Below are 18,612 nucleotides of genomic sequence, written 5' to 3'. Positions count from 1 at the left end.
AAGAAGGGACACGGGGCAGGAGGAGCCTTACTCACAGTAAGCTTCTGGGGATTTCTTGTCCAGACACAGCGGGAGGTCCAGAAGAAAAGTACAAATAGAATAGTCCTACTTAAGGACAGAAATGGTCAGGTTCCAGTAATTCTTCCAGCTCAGTACCCACTGCATTTCATCATTCTGGGAAAAGCTGGGAGAGAGCTGGAGATCAGAACTCCTTGGCCATTCTCCTCTTTGCAGACCCTCTCCTGAAGGAATATGTAAGTAGCAACTGCGGGGCAATCTTGACAAACCCCTCTCACTATATTGTTGAGAGTCATACTCATGTTTAGGATGCAATTCCTCCATTATGCCTTTCAAGGAAGAGGCAGGTTAGGTATGAGGATACACAGGCCTGTTGCTGCAGTTGGTCTCAAATGAGATTGGTTCTCATTCTTGCCCACTGTTCCCTAGACTCAGCAGCTGGGTGGAGCTGCACAGGTATTGACAGTTCAGTTGATGATGTGGTCCAAGTCCTCTTTTCTGATGTTTTGAACTCCAGGTCATAATAACTTTCCTTAGAACAAGGCTGCTGCACATTCTCATTAGTGTTAGGTTGGTGCGAAAATAACTTCAGATTTTGTATTGAGAAACTTGCCCTTTGGTATTGCAATACACTTGTAATAAATATGCTTTCATTACATGTGTTTAATGCTCATTGTCCACTTTATGATCGTCCACTGTTAGTGACTTACTGCTGACGGTTTATGTTTTTTTATGTTATGGACATGGATGTTAGACAAAAGACAAATTGGAGTAATTTTCTTGTTTAGGTTCAAAATGGGTAGTCAGTCAGTATAGACAATGCCAATTGACAGTGCATTCAGCACAGGGTCTGCTAGCGAAAGGACAATGTGGTTGCTGGTGGTTCAAGAAATTTTGCAAAGATGACGAGAACCTTGAAGAAGAGGGGTGAGTGCCCAGCCATCAGAAGTTGACACTGACCAATCTAGAGCAATCAATGAAGGCAGTCTTCTTATTACCACATGAAACATGGCAAGAGTTCAATGTGGACTACAACAGTTTTTCAGCATTTTCAGCAAACTCAATGGTGTAAAAGCTTCATAAGTGGGTGCCACGGGAAATGGAAAATAAAGTCATTTTGAACAACACTCTGTTATTCTATGCAAAAACAATGAACTGTTTCTTAATTGAGTTGTGATGTGTAATTAAAAATGGATTATATGAGGTAACCAGTGATGACCAGTTCAGTAATTGGACCTCAGAGGAGCTTCTGAGCAATTCCCAAAACCTAACTCGCACCCAAAAGTCCATGGTTTCTACTCTCATCAATGAAGATGTGGTTGGTCTTAGCTATAATGATTTATAGTTCACCTGTTTGAAATTGCAGTTCCCTTTACAGTAACCTATTGGGCAAGGAGCTATAACCTCCAGTGTATCTGAGTCAATCACCTGCTTCTGCCTGCAGTCCTCACTTGAGTTCTGTAGTGAGTAAAACAGACACACATTTTGATGAGCAGTGTTGAATACCCTGCCATGATTACTACTCTCTTCCCTGGAATAAGTCAAGAGTTCCCGAGGAGAAGTTACACTTTGTAGCTCAGTGTGAGACTTGGAACATTCCATAGAAGGTGTGTTTCACTGAAGATCAAGACTTCTAGCCTAGAGCTTTGGGGTCCATCAGTGACTCTTCCCAAGGAAGGTGACGTGAAATCACTCTGAGTTCCAACTCTTGATTTTATAACTCACATATTCCTGTTGGGAACAGTAGCATATAGGAGACTTTCTGTTTTAGTTAGGGTTTCTATTGCTGTGAAGAGACACCATGATCACAGCAACTGTTATAAATGAAAACATTTAATTATGGTGGTTTGCTTACAGTTCAGAGGTTCAGTCCATCATCATGGAGCATGGTGGTGTGCCGACAGACATGATGCTGGCTACATCTTGTTCAAAAGGCAACAGGAAGTAAACTCAGACACTGGGTAGTATCTTGAGCATAGGAAACCTTAAAGCCCACCTCCACAGTGATAGATTTCCTCCAGCAAGGTCATACCTACTCTAACAAAGCCACACCTCCTAATAGTGCCACTCCCTATGAGCTTCTGAGAGGCAATTACATTCAAACTGCCACATTTTCTAACTCGGTATGTATACTTTGTATAGATTACAATGTATAGACTACATTGTTCAATCAACCAGACATAGATTTTATAAGAGGTTACAGAAATATTCTGCAGGAATTCAGGTGGTTCAGATTTCTGAAACATTTGCTAATGACAGAGGAGGGTAGAATGGCACAGCCCAGCAGGAAAATGGTAGTTCTGGTGTCTTTCCATTTAAGTGTGAACCGCTTTTGAGTCTCCCTCAAATTAATGGTTCTATAAATACTTTGAGTTATATATATATGATATGAACCATGTTCATCACTGCTGTATCTAATTACAGCTGCTGTAATTAGAGCTACTATTTGTTTGGGCTAGAATAAGTCTAGAGTTAGTCTTTAAGTCATTTATTTTAACCTTTTTGATTACTGCATCTGATTTCTATGGGAAATAGTATGGGTAAATGGAACTGTAGGGTAGTGACATAAAGGACAATTATATATTTTCTCTTTTCAATAGACTCTCATTTCTGCTATCCCACCTGGGAAGAAATGAATTTCATCTATTCTCATGGTAAGGTTGTGAGCTGTGAGGGTTTTTCACTTCATCTTTTTTAATATGATTCCTCTGAACACCTTTGCATTGGTAAATAAGACTGGTATGGCTTTCAGTTGGCTATTAACATTGTATTCTCTTATTCTCATATGAGAAAAGCTGTATGTTGTCAGGTGTTAACCTGAATTCTTACAAAATTATAGTATATCTTGGCTTGGCTTCACTGTACTAGAATCCATAGAACCCATAAATTTGATACTCAGGTTTTAGTCTTATTTCTACTAATAATGTCATAGCCACTGCAATATTTTATGTGTACTGCTAAGTCAGAGGTTACTTGCTGATGTTTTTTTCTCTTTGTGATTTTAACTTGTGTATTTACAAATCCATATTTAATTTGATCATTGTCTGTCCAGGAGAATGAAGAGGTTTTTTTTCCTTTAGAAAAACAGAACACACCATTACTTTCCAAATTTTAAATAAGCAATAGTTTTGAAAAAAAAACCCAAACACTCAAAACAGCAAAAAAGACTTTACTAAATGCTTTTCTGTTTTTATTCAGATGATCACACACACACACACACACACGTGTGTGTGTGCTCACATACACACACACATACACACACAAACATACACACATGCATACAAACAGACACACAGACAGACAGACAGACCGACAGACACACACACACACACACACACACACACACACACACACACACACACACTTTTCCAGTTTATCACTTTCTTACACTGGTTGAGGTTTTGTGTCAGAAGTTTTCCATCTAGCCCATGCTGGCCTCAATATCATGGTCACCTTACGTCACCCTCCTCAGTGACAGGCTTGTAACTTTGAGCTGCTCTACGCGGCATCACTGCTTGATTTTCATATATTAAACTCACCTTGAATTCCTAGAATAAATCTCATTTGGTCATAACTGATTTTCCTTTTTATATGTCATGAAATTCACACTTCTAGATTCATTGCTTGTCATTTCTCAGGACCTCCTTACTGTTTCATTGCAGGGTAATGCTGTACTTTTAACTGAATGGGGAATACTTCTCACTCTTCAGATTTCTAAAAGGATTTGTAGAGAATGAGCATTGTTCTATCCTTAAATATTTTGTAGGTTTCATCTCCATATGTCTATGTCTTCTGCTGTGAATTGTCCATTTTAGATCCTTCATCCTTTTTAAAAATTGGGTTTTCATTCTTGTAGTTCTTTGTTTTTGAGACAAAATTCTCTTGTTATGTGTGTTGCTTTTTACTATGTTTGTATGTGTGTGTTTTTCCCACTTTTCATGTATTTTTAAAAGGCAAAGGTTTTAGGTTTGGGTGATTTTCAAGTTAGTTCATAATTTTCATGCTAAGAACTCTTCGTATAATTCAAGGGCAAAATCATTTTAACTCACATTTTCGCATAAACCATTTGTAATTATAGTTTTATATAAATACCTGTAATAAATTTGTAGTTAATTTTTGCATAAGCCATTAATATAGGTTGATTAACAACTGGATGACCAATTGTTCCAATATCATCTATTGGACAGTTCTCAGGTCCTCTTCATTTTGCCTTGAAGCTTCTGAGAAAATTAAATGACCACATTTGTCAATATATTGTCTGAATTCTATGTTCTATTCCAAAGACAGAGCTGTTTGTCTTATCAAAATCATACTGTTTTGGATAATATAGATTTCTAAAAGTCAAGTGGCATTTACAGAGGGCTGCATTAACTCTCCCTGTAGAGATAGGAGTAAAAAGAAGAAATCCAAAAAATGCTCTAACTTTTTTGCATTTTGGTTCTGCTTATGACACAATCTTTCATACTTTGAATTTTTCACTTTGATTTTAAGTTTTTGTTTCTGAATGTAGAATTCTAGATTGGCAATTATTTTCTTCAATACCTTTAAAATATTACCTAAGCACTTTATGTGGCTATTTTTGATGTGAAACCTACAATCGTCCATCCTTTAATTTTTATATAATTAGGCTATTCTTCTGGATACTTTTTAATGCTTTCTTTTTCATCACAGGGCAATTTAGGAGATTTGATTTAAACTGACTTTGGTCTACTTGCTTTTTATTTTTAGCTTTACACAGTTACCATCATGGTTGCTTGGGTTGGTTGATCTTTGTGGTCAATGCGTTTATAATTTTTAACAAATATGAAAAATATACTTCCTCAGAAAAAAGAAATTTATGAGAAAATGAAAGTAAAAACACAAGGTAGCCAAATTCATGGGACCCACTAAAGAAGTACTAAGTGAGAAATTATATTATTGAATGCCTTTCAGAAAAGAAAATAGGTCAAATTAATAACTTAAGATCTTATTTTTAAAAATTAAAAAATAAGTGCAAATTATACACAAAATAAACAGAGAGGATTCAATAAAAATCAAAATAGAAGGCAATGAAGGTTTCAATGAGTAAAGATAACAGAAGATTTTAAAAGTGTTTTTATTATTTTTCTAGAGTGTCATACAATAAATTATCATCATGTTCTAACCTCTCCTTCATCTCTCAGATCCTCCTACACGTCTCTACCCCCAACTTTATAACTGTGGATTCTAATGGAATCCAGTTTGTGTCGGCCTAGTACACATAATTAGTAATAGAAATACACATCTTCATTACTACCTCTATGCTCACAAAGCTAGAAAAGGTCTATCATCTTCTGTAAGAAAAAAGCTAGCCATGTCCTGGTCAACAGTTATCCATTAAGTGCTAGAGCAGTGGTTCTCAACCTTGCTAATGCTGTGACATTTTAATACAGTTCCTCATGCTGTGGCGATCCTCAACCATAAAATTATTTTTGTTGCTACTTCATAACTATAATTTTGCTACTATTATGAAGCAGAATGTAGATATATGATATGTGACCCCCCTCCCATGAAGGGGTCATTAGACTGTAGTTGTTTTTTTCACTCTTTGGAGGCCCTCCACCCAGCTCCCAAATAAATATAGGGAGGCTTATTCTTACTTATGAATGCCTGGCCTTATCTTGGCTTGTTTCTAGCCAGCTTTTCTATCTTATCTTAACCTGTTTCTCTTCTTCTACATTTTGCCTCTGGGCTTTCTACCTTTCTTTATTCTATATGTCTTTCTTCCCTTCTTACTAACTGTGGCTGGTCATGTGGCTGGGTGGCTGGCCCCGGTGTCCTCTCCTCCTTCTCTTTTTCTCTCTCTTCCCTCTCCTCTCCTTTTATGGACCCTAAATTTTTCTTCCTATTTATTCTCTATACCTACTAGCTCTGCTTGTCCTTTCTTCTGCCACGTTATTAGCTGTTCAGTTCTTTATTAGACCAATCAGGTGTTTTAGACATGCAAAGTAACAGCTTTACAGAGTTCAAAAATGCAACATAAAAGAATGCAACACATCTTTGCATCATTAAGCAAATATTCAACAGTATAAATGAATGTAACACATCTTAAATATTCGACAACATTTGTCATTGTCCTCTTCCCCAACGGGTTGCAACTCACAGGTTGAGAACTGCTGTTCTAGAGGGTCCAGTTTAGCACATGAGATGAAGATTTTCTGGGAACCATCTTCACATCCTTTTCTCTAGCATGTTATCCCAATTTAGTAGCAGATTAAGAATCAGGCCATCACTTGCTACTCATTTACCATCAGAGACAGAAATTCATTGTTAGGCAAATAGTGAATGAGCCAGGTCCAAACACAAGCATCATGTATTCAGTTGTCTGTAGAAGATTCTGAGGCAGACTGGGTTGCAAGCATTTTGTAAGTACTTACACTGTTAAGTAGAAGGAAATCAATGTTCCTTCAGTAGAGAAAAATTTTGAACTGTAACAAAGCTTCAAACATATGATATGGACTTCTCAAGTGTTGCCCAGCAGAGTTACTGTGCTGTGGGACAAGAAAGCAGAGCCTTTGTATTTCCAAGCAATTTGTTCAGTGCATGCCATTTGCCTTAGGAAGACTGTGATGTCAGGTGAGTAGTTTTCTGCTGATCATTGCCCCCAAAGGGCTATCATTTCAGTAATACACAATACCATTTTGGTCCAGGAAAGTTTGACATTGGCAGGCGACTGTCAATACTTCTATGATGCTAAAGCCACAATGATCAGTACAGTTAAAGCCAAGGAGCTTGAAACCGTGATTATTACTTGTTTCTCACAGAATGATTTCTACACTCCTGTGTTTCATTTGCATTCTTGTCACTGTTCCCAAGATTTCCAAGTGATTACTAATGACAAGCCACATGACCGAAACTAGTACCCAAGAGAGTCCGTAGCACTCAACGTCATGCATTTACTATATGAAAATCCAGGATTTAACTTTTTATATTCCAAATCCCATTTTGGAGTGAAAATAGATTTGTTAACTTAGTAGGCAGTGTGGGTTTTCACTTTGGCCCAGTAATTCTTTGTGAGAAAAAAAAAAAATCTGGGAATGCATTCAGTAACTAATAAAGAGATTGGGAGTAGATTACTACAGAAGCCCAGGTGAGAGAAAGAGATGGCAGCAGTCTGTGCAAAGGAAAACATGTGGGGGTGGGTGGACTGGACTGGACCGAGTGGAGAAAGTTCATAAAGCCAGATGATTAAATAGTTAAGAATAGATGATAGAATAAGATGTTCCAGTGAGTAAGGGATATAAAAAATGATTTCACGTATCTGGACACATTTGAATGGTCAGGCTACTAACAGCAACTGTATTGTTAGAAATAATTATTTGTGCATATGTGTATCTTCTCCATCTGAGGATGGGCGGGCACTACTGATCACTTCTTCTTCTTCTTCTTCTTCTTCTTCTTCTTCTTCTTCTTCTTCTTCTTCTTCTTCTTCTTCTTTTTGGTTTTTCGAGACAGGGTTTCCCTTTGTAGCTTTGTGCCTTTCCTGGAACTCTCTCTGTAGATCAGGCTGGCCTCGAACTCACAGAGATTCACCTGACTCTGCCTCCCGAGTGCTGGGATTAAAGGCGTGCACAACCACTGCCCAGCTCATGATCACTTCTTGATTCTGGCATGTAGCACAGTATTTGGTTAGATCAATTTGTAAACTGGAGTGGACTTTACTAGTAGTAATCTAATTATCACTATCATAGCATGAAATTATTAGTTAAATCAATATTGTTAAAGAATAATGATCTTATTATAGAATATAAAAATTATAGTACATCATAATTTTCACTTTGAAAAAATATACTTTTTATTGATATTCCAATATTTATCATTTCTCCTAGAATATCCAATTTAAGCTTATTTTAAAAGAAAGGTATGTTTTAAGAAGAAATTATATTCAAAGCAAGGACACACGTACTGAATTTGTTTGGTGGGAATTTCCCTTGAGGTATTAACAAGGCAGTAGTCTAAGTTAGTGTGGGAGGAAGATTTTGACATATTTATGTAGCAGAGTCTTTTTTTTTGGAGCTGAAGATCGAACCCAGAGCCTTGTGCTTGCTAGGCAAGCGCTCTACCACTGAGCTAAATCCCCAACCCAGCAGAGTCTTAATTTAATGGGCTTTTCAGGATCTATCCCTGTCAGTTCCTTGTAAATAAAACAACTTTTCACTGCAGTCTTTTAAAATTTCAGTTGCTAAACCCTCAAGCTCCATCTGTCATAAAAAATTATGTCCTATAGAGAGATGTTAATATGCTTGTATTAGCCAAGCACCTAATTCTCTAATGTGATTTAATTAGGATAGACAGTCCTTGACTGACCGTGGCTTGACTTATTCATTTTTAATTTTACCTTGGTGCAAATCATACTTTAAAATTTGAATTTCTATTTTTCCAGGCTGTAGGTATGTGATATTGTAGACTCAATGTTGAGTAACATCAGCCAGCCACAGTTCCTCATCAATTTAGTATGAGCTTATTGAGATATAGTCTTATTGTAAGTCTAGTATCATTTGGTCATGCAACAAGCGCATGTACTTATAATGGGGGGTTCAAACTGATCAGGAAACATTGTTCGGTCTTTTTTTGCCCAGTTTCATGAAAGGAAACTAAGTAAAACAGTTTTGAGTGAGAAACTAAGATCTCATTCAGTTGGAGTAAGATCCCATTTGAATCTTACCTCAGTGTTAGAATGGTCTAATTATTTATAGTGTCTTGTACCCAAATTCATATGCTGACATTTACTCACTAATGTGATGGTATTAGAATGTGTGCATTCAGAAAGATAATTGGATCATGAGGGTGGAGCCCTCATAAAAGAAATTAGTGCCTTTTAAGTATAGGTATAAGGTATTTATATGTCTTGCAATGAGAAAGTGCTGTCTATAAGAAATAATAAAGGAATAAATAGGCCCTCCCAGACACAGACTTTGCCAGTGACTCACTCTTGGACTCTCCAGAACTGTGAGAAATAAATCTGCTAAGGAGTCCCCAAAACATTTTTAGTATAGCTGCCAAAATAGAATAAGCTATTTGGTCATTTTCTGTTGGGTAGCACAAGGTCACTTACATAACTTCCATGAGCCTCAGTTCCTTGTTTATAAAAGGAGGATAACAGTACCTTGCAAGATTATTTCCAGTATGTACCTGGTATGTAAAAGGTGTCCAGCAATGGGAAGTTTTACTCTGGTTGCTATTCCGATGATTGATTATTAATTATCACCATCAATCTCAAGTCAGATTCCAGGCTTAAGGTCACATGTGCCCTGGAAGTTTGTTTGTTCACACATTTATATATATATTTAACAGTAATTTCTCAGCTCTCTCTGTTAAGGTCTGTGAATTATGTTCTAATTTGAGTCTGGGTGTATTTGCAATGGTAAGGCTGATGTGCTGACCAAGGGGGTAATAGGAATATACGCATGTTACCTTTAGACAGCCTAGAAGCTAACCCCTGAGTTGCTCAGGACTTTCCCAAAGAACTAGGGGAAACACCTTGTGCTATAAACATCCTTTGTGCTTTTACTTGCTGAAACCTAATGGAAAGTGGCCCGGTGGGGATTGCCAGCATCAGGGATGCCTTCCATTAGCACTGATAGGTGAAAGTTGACTGCAATTAGCTGTAATTAGCCACTGATCTTTCAGGACAACCAGAAAATCTGTTCTTTCTTCCCTGAAGACATTACAAGGGGGCTCGGAAAGGACAGAAATTTTTCAGCGGATAATCTGAGATCACAGAGTCCTTCAAAGGCAGCAGTTTCACCATGGTCAGGACTGGATCTATTTTTGGCATATTTATTAAGATGCCTCATTGTCTCATGGGGGAGAAAGAGAAAACAAAGCATGAAGAAATTTTGCCAGTGATCATACTGCACTGTGTGTAAAACAATGAGGCTAATTGAACTGAATGGCTTTGAGCCCTTGGAAGTCACAAAGTGACGAGGTTTGCTTGACAGCTAGTGAGCGATTATTTCCCATCCCACTGATTAATTTGGTCAATTAGTGGCAAATAGGAATGTCACAAGTGGAAAGGGTAATGGGAGTCATAAATGTAAGAGTAAAATTGAGGGCAACCTTGTCATAAAAAGGGTCTCTGCTGGGGCTAGCTCAGGCACTGACAGGGGCCCTCAAGCTAATTCCCCATTCTGTTTTTCCTTCCCTAAGGGACTGAATCTTAAGTCAACCAGACCTATGATGAAATCCAAATGGACTTCAGGCAGCATTTTCTAAGGAAAATATGAGAATTAAAATTATCGTGGCATTTAAAAATTTTCATTTCCAGTTGAAACATTGAATCGTATCATGCAAGGAAGGTAAATTCAATTCAAGAAAACACCACAAATCTGGAGCATACATGCCTACAATACCCAGCTGAGAACTGCTAATTCCAACACTGGAATAAGCCCTCTACATCTGAGCTATGTGGCTGCTACAGGAAATTGCCTCAAGTGGGTGATTTAAGACAACAGAAATTCATGATTTCATCACTTGGGTGGCACTGGGCTGAAATCAAAGCTTCGGTAGTATCAGTTCCTTCTGCAGGCTCTGAAGATGAGAGGCGGTTCCCTGTCCCTCTCTGGGTGTCTGTTGGTGGTCCACAACCCTTGGCACTCATTGGTGTGTTGATAATTCCCTCTATCCTGGGCAGTCACCTTCTCTTGGTGTCTTTTTTGTGCATTTTCTCCCTTCTCTTCCCTTTGGAAGGCCATTCTCATTGCATTGGGTGCCCATCTTAGTCCAGGATGATCTTAGCTGGGTTCCTTAGTGAACTGTATCAGCACCACTTTCCAAATAAGATCAAATTCATAGCATTTCAGTGGCAGATATTTTGATTATTAGTTGTTAAACATTTATTGAATTTGTTCTTAGGCAATTTCATGTGTGTATGAAGTGTATTCTGTTTACTGGAATCCCCCATCCATTCTTGACTTCCACCCACCCCATTAACCCTCCCATTATACCATTCCCTTTTAAAGTTTTCTTTTTTTCCCCAGACCCATTGAATTTAAGTAAGATCATCTATACGACTATGGGCTTGGAACTATCCATTAAAGATTATTGGATCATTAGTTGGTACCCAACTGAAGACAATGACTGCTCCTCCCCCAGAACCCATCAGTATCAAATAGTTCAGCAGGGAGGGGTAGAACCCCATGGGCTCCTCTATGATGGACTACTGATAGGTTCAGTCTTTTGTGGGCCCATTGCAAAGAGCTGTAGCTATTGTAAAGCCATGATTAAGTTGGCTCAGCCATGCATAGAGGATAGAGTTTTACATCTCGTTTCCCCATCTTCTGTGACACAAATCCACAAAGCCAGCCACTAGATTAAACATAGAGGCCAGACAGTGGTAGTGGTGGAACACACCTTTAATCCAGCACTTGGGATCTCATGCCTTTGTTCCCAGTATTTGGGAAGCACACACACCATTAATATTCCAGCACTAGGAAGGTTGAAACAGGAAGTGATATGGCTGGGCAGAGAAAGGTGTATAAATTGGGAGGAGACAGGAACTCAGTCCTTTGGCTGAGGACCCAGGAGCATTCAGTCTGAGAATTCATAGAGACAGGATTTTCCCCTTTCGGCTGAGGAGTTGTTGAGGTGAGAAGTGGCTGTGGCTTGTTTCCTGTGATCTTTCAGCATTTACTCTGATAACTTGCTCTGGGACTTTATTATAAGACCAATTAGAGTTCATGCTACATTCTTCTGATTAAAAATATTTCTATTAGCTCTTTGAGAGTTTTGTACAACGTGTTTTGACCATACTCACTCCCTGCCTCTCAGATCTATACCCCTTCCCTACTCACCCAACTTTGTGTCTTTTTCTTCTTTTTTCACCAAATATGTCCATCAAGTCCAATTTGTGCTGCCAATATATTCTTGGATGTGTGGCTTCTACTGGAGCATGGTCAACTTACCAGGGACAATCCTCTTAGGCAACTATCAGTTGCTTAGCTAAGGATGTGACTTTGTGACTACCTTCCTTCTTCATGTTGGAGTTTGATCTACCTTGAACTTGCACAGGTTTTGTGCATGCTGTCAAAATTGCTGTGAGTTCATATGTTCCCTGCTATGTCTGGAAGACAGTATTTTCCTATAGTCATCTACCACTTCTGACTTTTACACTCTGCCCTCTCTTCCACAATGGTCCTTGAGATTTGGGAAGGGTTGTGATATAGATGCCTCATTTAGAGCTAAGCATTCTGCAGCCTGTTATTTGCTGTACCTCGAGCAGTTGTGGGTCTCTGTGTTAATCACGACCTACTGCAAATACAAGCTTCTCTGATGAGGGTTGAGATATGTATTACTCTAAGAGTATAATGATATCTCATTAAGAGCCAGTTTACTACTTTGTACATATGGCAGAATAATAGTAGTAAGTTCTCCCATATGGTTTATGGCTTGTCTAGCTACCAGTTCTTGGCCTACAATAGTGCCAGGTATGGGTTTCATCTTGTGGAATGAGACTAAAATCTAACCAGAAAGTTGTTGGTCATTCCCATGTTGTTTATAGCATCCTTGTACCAGTGGGCTTGTCTTTCCAGGCAAATTGTTATTTTAACTCTCAGGGTTCATAATTGGGTAAGTATCATCAATTACTTTTCTATCTCAGATACTGCATATGACACCTCCCAGCACAATGAAAACTAGCCAGTAGGAACAAAGCTTCCAGGTTGGTACCAGCTTTCCATATCCATATTGTGTTAGTCAAGTATGTGGTATCTTAAGCAATTGGGTCTTACTGTCAAGTTCTAGTGGATAGCCAGGATCAATGGCAATCGCTTGGGCATTTATGAATTTATGAGACCTTACTGGCTAAAAGGTCCTAAAGAAGTAACCAATTCTCAATATTTTATTAGTTAGCTTATGATATTTTTAGGAGCATTGTTATCCTGCTGTAGGGTAGCTCCATATTTGTAACATATATATATATATATATATATATATATATATATATATATATATATATATATATATATGTTTAAAACACACAGCCCCAGAAACACATACACACATATGGAAGCTTCTACAGTAGTAGACAGATTTCCGTATGGCTTTTTAAAAAGCTCTTAAGTGTTCTTTATTCCCTCTTGTATTCCTTCCTCTACCCTGTCCTCCCAGCTTCCACCCCGATTTAACCCCACCTGTTATTCCCCTTTTAAGCCTTTATGGCAATGAATTCTATCTTCCCCTCCCTTGAACGTCCCCCTATCCCCAGCCTCTCACTAATTTCCTGACCTCTATGGGTATTCCAAATGAAACACATGTATCTGAAGCTTCAAAGCTAACATCCAGAAACGAGAGAAGACATATGATGTTTGTCTTTCTGGGTCTGGGCCACTTTTCTCAAGAATGATTCTTTTCAGCCCCATCCATTTACTTGTGAATTTGATAATTTTGTTTTCCTTAATAATTGAATAACATTTCATTCTGTAAATATATCACATACTCATTATCAATTCACAGGTTGATGTATGTCTTGGCTGTTTCCTTTACTTGTCTATTGTCAATAAAGCAGCAATAAACACGGATGAGCAAGTGTCTCTACAGTAGAGTCCTTTGGGTATCTTCCCAAGCATGGTGTAGCTGGGTGGTGTACTGTATCGGTTTCTAGCTTCCTGAGGCACCTCCACACTGACTTGCACAGTGGTTGTACCAGTTTGCTGTATCACTGGCAGTCCTGGCCTTCTCCCCAGCATTTATTATCATTTTGTTGGCATCTGTGTTTGAATTGCTTGCCGTCTTTTCTGCTTTGCACTCTCTCTAGTACGTCTTTCAGGGAATATTGTGTGTACCTCTTTTTCTCTCACATTTTGCAGCATTTGTTGATACAGAGGTACACTTTCTCCACTCCGCATTATATTTATGCTTACATTATATGAACTATGAAGCTGGATTAATAATTTATGAGTGACCTGCAGTGGGGTGTCTTTCTGTTCGACGTGAATATGTGTTGCTATGATTGGTTAATAGAGAAGCTGCTCTGGATTATGGAGAGTCAGGTAATAGCCAGGTAGGAAATCCAAGAGAGAGACAGGAAGAAGAAAGACAAAGGCAGAGGAGGTTCCAGTCTGCCAACCAAAGAGCATCATGCCAGCAGACCATGGCCACGTGGCAATACATAGATTAATAGAAATGGGTTAATTTAAAATGAAAGATCTAGCTAGCAAGAATTCTTAGCCATAAGCCATACAATTTGTAATTAATATTAAGCCTCCGAGTGATTGTTTTATAAGTGACTGTGGGACCATGGGTGAGAGAGATTTGCCCTGACTGTGGGCCAGGCAGGACACAGGAAATCTTTTGACTGCAGTGACCAGTTATTCAAAGATATGATTTTATATCACTATGCTACAGGAACTATACGTTGTAAATTTTTGAATGTATTTACTACCTTCCTTAGTTATTGAGCACCATGGGGAGGAAAGTAGATTTTGTTTCTCTACTGAGATCTAAATACTTGAGTAGATGAATGTATAAATATATAAGCAGAAGAAGAGACTGAATGTCACTGGCAATTATTTTGGGACATTCTGATACTTTTATAGTAATTAATGACTATTTTTGATTTACGGTTCTTTGTATTCAGTGACATAACTTATACAATATTTTAAGACAGAACTAATCCAATATTCTAATATAAGTGATATGTTAGAATCATAATTAAATGGTTGAGAAAATACTTATGAAGGATCAATTTCTGGCATCTCTCCAGAAGTGATACCAACAGTATACCTTCAGACAATCTAAAAATCAATCACTTTCTGAAAAATCTCAAAAAAAAAAAAAAAGCATTGCTTCAGTGAAAAGAGTGTTGTTTGGGCCCTTCAGTGTTTTGTGACTTGACAGCATGACACAGTATATATATTACATCAGTGTGCTTACTGTCAACTTCCAATCTTTCTGCTCTGTCCTTGTGCATTGTTGTAGATGGGATGCAGCCCAGCCTGTAAATGTGTGCTGAGGCGATGGACCCTGTATTTGGTGATAAATGCAAGGGCACTCAAGACATGCTTCAGGTTGACATGTAATACCTAATTCAGAGTTTCATTATCATTAAAATAAAAAGGCAGGAGGTAGTGAATAGGAAAAGGAAAGGTAATTCATAGCACAGATGGTGTCCTGGCCTTTCATATGTCCTGCTTTATGCAGCAAGGCCAGCCTTCGACTGCAGCATCCTTCACGGATACACACATTGATTTTGACATTTCCCTTTGATGGATGCATGGCCAGTGCTTGTGACTACACTCTTTTTCATCTATTTGGCTGAAACAAATAGTCGGTTTTCCATTTTTATGTTCCATACTTTATTAAGAGGCTCTCTGCCGATGCCCATTTACAGAGGAAATTAGCTGAATAGGAAAGAAATCACTTTTCACTCATGTGCAGCAATGAAATCATAATCTCAGAAATCTAAGACACATGTCCTATACTGCTCTCATCAAGAGGCTAACAGCCTCTGAAATATGACGTGGCTCATGCACTGTTCTCAGAGTCCTCCAATTACATACCTGGAAATACTTATGACCTAAACTTTGCTATATATTAAAGGCAGATGAAGTTTCCCCCTTATGTAATGCACATTTTAAAACATTTGTTCTCTAAAAATTTTTTAAAAGATTTATTTATACTTATTTTAGGACTTTGCCTGAATGTATGTAACTGCACCACATGCAAGTAGTACCTTAGAGGTTGGAAGAGGGCATCAGGTCCCCCAGAGCTGTATTTACATATAGTTTTGAGCCACCATGTGGATTCTGGGAAATGAATCCTGTCTCTCAAAGGGAGTCCAGGCTTTTAACCACTGAGCCATCTCTCCAGCCCCTAAACATTTATTATTTTTTCAAATAACTTTTTAAAAAATCCTTCTCCCTCTTTTTTATGTATTAAAATAGAAATAAGGGTATCTGGAAATGTCATAGGAATTATAGTATTAACAATCTATTAAAAACCTATAATACATATAATTCTGTGCATAAATATTCATATATAGATTAAATGTTCAGAGAAGAATATTGCCAGGACCATCATGTTACAAAAAAGCATCAGCAAATGTCAGTTTGGAAAAGGTTGGCAAGAGAAATGGTGGGGAGAAATTGCTGTGAAGATTTTCTCTTCTAGGGAAGAATGTTCATGGTTCCGAGAGATAGACATTTATCAGACTGTTATTGTTCCAAACCACAGAGGAGGTGCACACACACACACAAAATGTCTGCAGGGAACCATGACCACACCTAACAGCGACTTTGAAATCTTCAAAAAGGTGACAGGAGCCCACAGTAATGATTCCACATGGGCTATGGTAAAGCCATTAAGCTGGTTGACACCATGAAAGAAAAGATCAGCTTTGGACTACAAATTGCTCAGGACAATTTTGAGATGGCTAGCTGAAATGTTCCAGATTCATAGACTACTCAAACAAGGACTTGAGACAAGTCCTGCACTTTCCCATTATACAGAGACTGGACAAATGATACAGTTAACTCTCTCAGGACTTGACAATTAACCCAAAAAATTTCTTTTCAGGATTCCCTAAAGATTCCTTCACCCCCAGAAAGCAGGAACTAATTTTAAGAAAACTACACCCACATTCCCAAGAGGTGGAATGGGAAGTTTTTGGTTGTTTAATGAGTTATGGATATTGTCATTGTTTACGATGATTGGTTACAAGTTGCTAATTGTTAATGGTCAGTAAAAATGCTGAACAAGAAGATTAGGTTCAGAGTTTTTGTTTAAAAAAAAAGAAAAAAAAGAGAATATAGATATGAGGTAGATCATTGAATCTACTCTGAGAAAAAAGATAAAGAAGTAATAGGATAAATGGGTAGAGCATTGAATCTACTCTTAAAAAAAGGGGGAAGATATAAAAATGACAAAAGGTAGATTACTGAATCTATTATGAAAAGAAAAAAGAGAGAATATGGATATGATAAGATAAAAAGGGAGATTATTGAATATACTTTTAAAAAGGAACTACTTGTTTTAAATAGGATAAGTAATGAAAATTTTTTGGTTTGAGTTTATTAAATGTTACTGGACTGGACATTGTTAATATATATAATGGAGTTTTTTGTCTGAAACTGTCAAATGTTAATGGACTAGACATTGTTAATGTAATTCTTGACTATATATATATTGTATATAGTTTTTCTTATATTAGTTATAAGCTTTTTATAATTTTAGACAAAAAAGGGGAAATGTGGTGATATTGTGTTCCCCAAACTATTGTGCACCCTAATAAACTTATCTGGGGTCAGAGAACAGAACAGCCACTAGATACAGAAGCCAAAAAATGGTGGCACACACGCCTTTAATCGTATCACTTGGGAGGCAGAGATCCATCTAGATCTCTGTGAGTTTAAAGCCATATTGGAAACAACTAGGCATGGTGACTCACACCTTTAATCCCACAAAGTGAGCCTTTAATCCCAGGAAGTGATGGCAGAAAGCAGAAAGGTATGTATATAAGGCGTGAAAACCAGGAACTAGCTAGTTAAGCTTTTAGGCTTTTGAGCTAGCAGTTCAGCTGAGATTCATTTGCATAAGGACTCAGAGGCTTCTAGTCTGAGGAAACAGGGTCAGCTGAGGAATTGGTGAGGTGAGGTGGCTGTGGCCTGTTCTGCTTCTCTGATCTTCCACCATTCACCCCAATACCTGGCTCTCAGGATTCTTTTTATTAATAAGACCTTTAAGATTCATGCTACAAAATTTTCCCATCTGGGTTGACAGCCAAAGACCACCAAACAAAAACCCCAATATGAAAAACCATCTTTTTAGTTGTTGGTCAGGGTTGTCCAAGAGACTTCTAAAACATTATAGGCTTTTGCCCTTGGTTGCTCCTGAGAGGTATAAGACACCATGCACTTTAGATATAGGCCTGGAAGCCCAGTGATCTGGAACTGATCTCAAGGCTTTCTTCCTGAGGACTAGTTTCTTGGTGTGGAAGAGTACCATGCAAGCTTCCAAATGAAGGAAACAATCAATACTTTCACCTAGTTGTGAAGCATCTGCACTACAGCAATGACCAGCACAGCACAATAACCCTAAAGGCACAGTAGTGGTACACACACCATGCTGATAACCACACCTCTCTAATTGAACTTTAAGACCTACTCAGCAAGAGGGAAACAATGCCTGATCCTGGTTAGCTAGCCAACTTCTCAGGACTAGTGAACTCATAGATCTTGGAGGCTGAACCAGTGTAATCTCTAACTACATTCTAAACATTTCTAAAGTATAGGTCTCATCTCTCATCAAAGAAATACCTCTTTGCAACAACAGATGGGGGCTGTTACAGAAAGCTACATGTAATCAAACTATAAAGAACACATGATCACGTGGTACCCAGCCCCAACTAATACAATGACAACACAACTCCTCCACCAAAGATTCAGGGATCATAGCCAAAGATGGAGCAGAAAGATATTAAACATTTATTCTTAATTAGCACTTTTGTATGTGTTAAAGACAAGATATAAAACACTAGATGATGTATGTAGAAAGCAAATGAGTCACGTGATGCCTGCTGTTCACTTGTTGGATTCATGGTCTAGAGGCAAGATGTTGATTCGTCTTTGTCTTCAGGCCTCA

The sequence above is a fragment of the Onychomys torridus genome, chromosome 11 (genome assembly GCF_903995425.1).
Source record: "Onychomys torridus chromosome 11, mOncTor1.1, whole genome shotgun sequence".
NCBI classification, from domain to species: Eukaryota; Metazoa; Chordata; class Mammalia; order Rodentia; family Cricetidae; genus Onychomys; species Onychomys torridus.
This window is presented reverse-complemented; position numbering follows the sequence as displayed.